The 6,578-nt window shown below is 50.1% G+C and overlaps 1 pseudogene; it reads left to right on the top strand.

The window, feature by feature from the left end:
* Nucleotides 1-1,195: 1,195 nt before the first annotated feature.
* On the top strand, nucleotides 1,196-2,179 carry LOC127225444 (glyceraldehyde-3-phosphate dehydrogenase-like; annotated as a pseudogene).
* Nucleotides 2,180-6,578: the final 4,399 nt, after the last annotated feature.

Here is a 6,578-nt window from a genome sequence, read left to right as displayed (position 1 = left end):
CCCCAGGCCCCTAAACAGGACGCCTTCAGGAAACAAAGCTCAGAAAGTAAAACCCGCTATCAGTGCAGAATCCATTCATTTGTTCATTCATTCACTCACTCATTCAACCAATATGAATTAAGTGCCCATGATGTTTCAGTATGTTCATGGTGCAGGATTAGTTTCCTAGGGAAATAAGATGGAAAAAAAGAGTCAAGTGAATTAATTCACCTCATTGGTTCCATCAACAGTTCATTCCTTTTTGTCTTCTACCTAGTATTCCACCACCTGGATATACCGTAGGCTATTTATCCACTAATCTGTGAAGTGAACATTTGAGTCATTTTCAGAATCTCGTGAATAAAACCTCCATGAACATCCATATATGTGAACATATGCCTTTATGGCATTGGCTAAATACCTAGAAACACTAGTTGATAGTGTCAGGGGTTTATTATTGAAAATTTTAAGACTCCAAAAACTAATTTCCAACATGTATGAGACATTCGTTTTCGTTAATTCTTAATTTTATTATGTTTGTAATTGTGAGGTGTGTGTGTGTGTGTGAGTGTGTGTGTGTGTGTGTGCGTGTGCGTGCGTGTCTGCTATGTGTGCAGGTACCCAAAGAAGGGTGTCAGATCCCCTGGAGCTGGGGTTCCAGGTGGTTGTGGTTCTGAGCCACCTGATATGGGTGCTGAGAAGCAAGCTGGGATCCTCTGTAGGAGCAGCAGTGGAGGGTGGGAAGTCCTTTAGCCTGAGATCACAGGGCTACCTCACCAGTGCTACCGGTCCAAGCAGAGGATGGCACAGCTGGGGTTATAGAGGGCAAACGGGGTGAGGGACCAACAAGCAGATCCCAGCTCCAAGTTCCAGCCCCAGTCTCAGGCTCCCAGCATTTTGAATGCTGCTCTGACAGTGGCCTTGACCAGCCTGCCCCACACAGACACCTTCCCTCTGTCTCCAACCTGATGAAACCTGGCAGAGATACTGCCATCCCTTGCTTCAGCCCCTCCAACAATTTGCACAAAAGCATCTGTGGTTCTGCAGAGGGTTGCTGAGCCAGACCTGCTGCTCCCTCAGGGGTCTTTACAAATTGATGCAGCCGAAAGTATTGTGTTGTAGTGGATCAAAAATAAGATATCTTGTCTCTGCTCCTCCCTGTTCTAGAGACAGCTGCATCTTTTTCATGCAGTGCCAGCCTCGTTTCTGAGACACAATGGTGAAGGTTGGAGTGAACGGATTTGCCGGTATTGGACACCTGGTTACCAGGTCTGCCATCAATTCTGGCAAAATGGACATTGTTGCCATCGATGACCTCTTCATTGACCTCAACTACATGGTCTATATGTTCCAGTATGACTCTACTCACGGCAAGTTCAAGGGCACAGTCAAGGCTGAGAATGGGAAGCTTGTCATCAACGGGAAGGCTATCACCATCTTCCAGGAGCGAGATCCCACCAACATCATATGGGATGATGCTGGTGTCGAGTATGTTGTGGAGTCTACTGGCTTCTTCTCCACCATGGAGAAGGCTGGGGCCCACCTGAAGGGTGGGGCCAAGAGGGTCATCATCTCTGCCCCCATGTTTGTGATGGGTGTGAACCATGAGAAATATGACAACTCCCTCAAGATTGTCAGCAACGCTTCTTGCACTACCAACTGCTTAGCCCCCCTGGCCAAGGTCATCCATGACAACTTTGGCACTGTGGAAGGACTCATGATCACAGTCCATGCCATCACTGCCACCCAGAAGACTGTGGATGACCCCTCAGGGAAGCTGTGGCGTGATGAGCGTGGGGCTGCCCAGAACATCCCTGCATCCACTGGTGCTGCCAAGGCTGTGGGAAAGGTCATCCCAGAGCTGAACGGGAAGCTCACTGGCATGGCCTTCCAGTATCCCTACCCCCAATGTGTCCATCATGGATCTGACATGCCGCCTGGAGAAAGCTGCCAAGTATGACGACATTAAGAAGGTGGTGAAGCAGGCATCTGAGGGCCCACTGAAGGGCATCCTGGGCTATACCGAGGACAAAGTTGTCTCCTGCGACTTCAACAGTGATTCCCACTCTTCTACCTTTGACCCTGGGGCTGCATCGCTCTTAATGACAACTTTGTAAAGCTGATTTCCTGGTATGACAATGAATTTGGCTACAGCTACAGGGTGGTGGACCTCATGACCTACATGGCCTCCAAGGAGTAAGAAGCCCATTCTAGACCACCCACCCCCAGCAAGGAGCAAGAGAGAGGCCCTGGCTATTGAGCAATCCCTGTCCAACAACCCCCCCACACTAATCTCCCTCACAGTTTCCATCCCAGACCCCCAGAATTAAGGGGCTTAGGGAGCCCTGCTCTCTTGAGTATCATCAATAAAGTTCACTGTACCTGTCCAAAAAAAAATAAGATATCTTAAAAATATCACAAGAGGGGCTGAAGAGATGGCTCAGCAGTTAAGAGCACTAGCTGTTCTTCCAGAGGACCTGGGTTCAATTCCCAGCACCTACATGGCAGCTTACAACTGTCTGTAATTCCAGTTTCAGGAGATATGATACCTTCACACTGTTGCACATAAAATAAAGTTAAATAAATTTTTAAAAGTATCTTGAGGCGGAGTATCTCGAGGCGGAGAGGGCTAGAGAGAAGGGAAGGTGGGCTTGCAAGAGTGGCCACAGATGACTCCAGAGGGCAAGGCGTTAATCTAATTACACTCTAAGATGCTCTCTCTCGTCCTGACAGGGCAGCCCCTAGTGCTCCATGGTGGATAAGGAGTTCATGCATCCACATTACACACAACACCTTACAGAGTACCCTCTGGCCAAGTGCCCCTGGCTGGTCTGGAGATGCCTGCCTCAAGCTTCCCACTCCAAGCATCTGGGAACACAAAGCAATCAGATTCTGTGGCACACCCTCCCTCAGGCACAGGTCTGACCATGTACCCTGCCATCCCCTCTGATTTTCAGTCTATAGAACTTCTGATCCCAAGCACCCTGCACAGACCCTGGAGTCCCCGGCATGCATTTCTATTTGTATAAGTGCAGAGCTCAGTGACTAAGGCAGATACAGTCACGGGGTCTCCAGAGAAAAGTATAGGGCGCCATCACAGCAGTAGCTGTATGAAAAACCAGATGCACTATACTGAGGGCCATAGGGACCTGCCCTCTAGGGACATTCTAGTGAACTTTTCAGAGGAGACCCAAAGGTTGCTGGGGGACAGCCACACCATGTGGAGGGGGCAGCGGGTGCAAAGGCTCAGAGTTCTGAGGGGATGAAAAATATGGCGAGATTATCTTAAATGAAGAGAACGGGATGGGAACCCAGGCTGCAGAGGTCAGCGGAGCCAGACTGCAATCAGGGTTAGAGCCTTTACAGCAGGTGACACTGGGGCAGGACCTGAAGGAGTCACGAAGCAGGAGACAGACTTGGAAAGTGCTCGCTGTGGGTAAAAGAAAAAGGTGAAGCTTGGAACAGTCAGGAACTGCAGAGCCCCAGGTGCAGGAAGGAGACAGGGCTGGGAGGGGGTGGGGAGGGCTGGACACTGCCAGTCCCAAGCCACTGTTAGAGTGACTGTCTCAGAGCGAGGCAGGAACTGGCAAGAGTTTCACAAGCCATTCACTCTTGAGAGAAGCCGGCAAAGCCAGGAGCATGCAAGAGGCTACTGCACCGGCCCGGCCCACACACGACGGGAGCTGGAGAGAGTAAGAAGAAACCAAAGCAGGCAGGACTCGCAAACTCCTCGCTCCATTAGATGTGGTGTTGTTAGTTTTCAAAAGTCCACACTGAACCGGATAGCGATGGAGCACGCCTTTAATCCCAGCACACAGGAGGCAGAGGCAGATGGATCTCTGTGAGTTCGAGGCCAGCCTGGGCCACAACGTGAGATTCGGCACATTCGGAGCTACATGGAGAAACCTTGTCTTGAAAAACCAAACTAATACTAACAATAGTAGTAAATTTCACACTGTCTCATTCATCATCTGCTAGGAGCCCCTCCTCACAACATAGACATTTCAAGGAACTTGAAAGAATAAGTATATCCACTGCAGTACTGTTTGTGGTGGTTTCAAAAAAGAAAACGAAGAAGAAAGAAAAGAAAACCTGAAACCATTCGGACTCCAGAAGCTGACGACACAATGTCTTGATTCACTCTGCTACCATAAGAGAGACCACCAGCTGGACACTTTATAAAGAAAGGGTGGGTGGGTAAGCCTTAGGAACAGAGTCTGGGGACCCACCACGTGATCCTGGAGTCAGAGACTGTGAAGCAAACGGAAAGTGTTCCATCACTGGACAGAGAGGAGTTGCTCCTGGATAACAAAACTGTCACAGTACCAGGTGAGGGCCACAGAGGAACAGTGTGTTAGATCAGGTCACCATGCACATGCCTGGAACACAGAGAACCTGGAAACTGCGGGTCAGGCTCTTGAGCTCAAGAAGCAGTGGGGTATGAGATGTTCATACCCTAGAGGGTAGAGCCGTAGGCAGCTGCCTGCTTAGCTAGGTGTCTTAGTCAGGATAACTATTGCTGTGGTGTCATGCCATGAGCAAAGCATCTTGGGAAGAAAGAGTTCATTTGGCTCACACTTCCACATCACTGTCCATCACTGAAGGAAGTCAGGACAGGAACTCAAGCAGGACCGGAACCTGGAGCAGGAGCTGATGCAGAGGCCTTGGAGGAGTGCTGCTTACTGATTTGCTCCTCACAGCTTGCTCAGCCCAGGGATGGAACCACCCACTATGGCTGGGCCCTCCCCACCCCCCATCAATCACTCACTAAGAAATGCCCTACAGGTCTGCCTACGGCCTGATCTTATGGAGGCATTTTCTCAATTGAGGTTCCCTCTTCTCAGATGACTTTTGCTTGTATCAAGTTGACATAAAAGCAGCCCCCACACCAGGACATGGCACCTGCTCCTCAGCTCCCAACTCCCTGGCTACCCATAATGTCATCTGGGCTCTTCTGCTTTGAGTCATCCTATGTGACACAGGTCATGGGGAACTGGCCTGTGATGACTCATCTTCACTTTTGCTAATGAGCAGTGTCTGAGCTTGTTTGACCTGTCCCTGTCCCTGTCTCTGACCACAGACGAACAGGAGGATGAGGGACTAGAGCCTAGGTGGCTCTTAAAGGAAACAAGCACTGATCTAAAGTCAGTGATTGACAGACATCCATTGTTCCCTACCTGCCCTGCAGGGAACTCTGCAGACATGGTGGAATGGGGGGGGGGAGATTGTGGGATAGGCAGGAGTGAGGGAGTCTGCAGTCTAGAACATGGGGAGCTTTTCCAGTAGGTAGTAGGGAGCTATTGAGTGTCCCAGAGGAGCAAGACAAAGCCAAGCCATATGCGCTTAAGGAGGCTGAGAGGGGCAGTGACCACCCAGCTGAGACCCACAGATAGAAAGCAAACGCAGGGGAAGATACAGAGGGGCTACTGTTCGACCTCCAGGTATGGTGAGAAAGCTTTGTCCCCACAGGCCCCCATTTGGGGATATTCCTAAGTGTGGAGGAGATGTCCTGAGCTATTTCCCTGGAGCTGGCTAGAGAATGAGGCAGATACTTCCCTGTAAGTACCATTTGAATGAGAGAGAGAAGGAAAAAAAAAAAAAAAAAAAGAAATCTGCTGGTAGAGAAAAACACTACTTTGGAGCTGCTGAAATTGCTGTCTTTACACAGCAAAGTGGTGCTGAGCAATTCTGGGTGTCAGTTCATCCAAATGTGTCCATTTGGGCTGTGCGCAATTCACGTTTGCATAGAGGGTCAGGAAATGCACTGCATCAAGCCAGCAAACAAGGCCCTTCAGATGGGTGCCCATTTGATAACAGAAAATCACACTAAGAGAAAACGGCCTGCACTGTGGCCTCCCTCCCCTTCTGTCCCCAGTACTCAGGGCTGTCTCTCTCCTCAGAGCCTAGGAGTGGTGCTTGGTTCCCTCAGAGGCCTCCTCCTCCAAGGGAGACAGCCCTCCCTCCTCCCAAGAGTTCACAGATAACCCCCCTCCTGACTACACCTGAACTCCCACCCACCTCTCCCTCCCTGAGACCCCGCTCTGTTCCATCCACATCCAGAGCCCTTCCTCCTTTAGGGTCCCTATACAGGGTTCCCTCTATTTGGATGTCCTGCACAAACAAAGCCGTCTCTCTGGGAAGCCAGGAGGGCCATCAGGCAGTGATGGGCACGGGTCTATGTGGGGCATCAGTGAGAGTGCAGCCCCCATCACCCAGCAGAGTTAGATGCAGGCTCTGAGTCATACCTGGTACCCAAGCTCACACTAGAGTGCTGGGAGGAGAGACTTCACACACTAGGCAGCTGTGGTGCGTCCGTAGGTGTGGATCACTGGGAGTAGGTTCTGTGCATTATGACTGTCTTAATTACTGTTTTGTTGCTGTGAAGAGATATCATGATCAAGGCAACTCATAAAAGGAAGCATTTAATTGGGGGCTTGCATACAATTTCAGAGGGTGAGTCTATGATCATCATGGTGGGAAGCAGACAGGCATGAGCTGGAGCAGTGGCTGTGAGCTTTACATCATGAGTCATGATTTTCATGACTGGTATGGTCTTTTGAAACTCAAAGCCCACTTCCAGTGACACATCTTTTCCAACA

The sequence above is a fragment of the Phodopus roborovskii genome, unplaced genomic scaffold (genome assembly GCF_943737965.1).
Source record: "Phodopus roborovskii unplaced genomic scaffold, PHOROB, whole genome shotgun sequence".
Lineage (NCBI taxonomy): Eukaryota > Metazoa > Chordata > Mammalia > Rodentia > Cricetidae > Phodopus > Phodopus roborovskii.
This window is presented reverse-complemented; position numbering and strand designations above follow the sequence as displayed.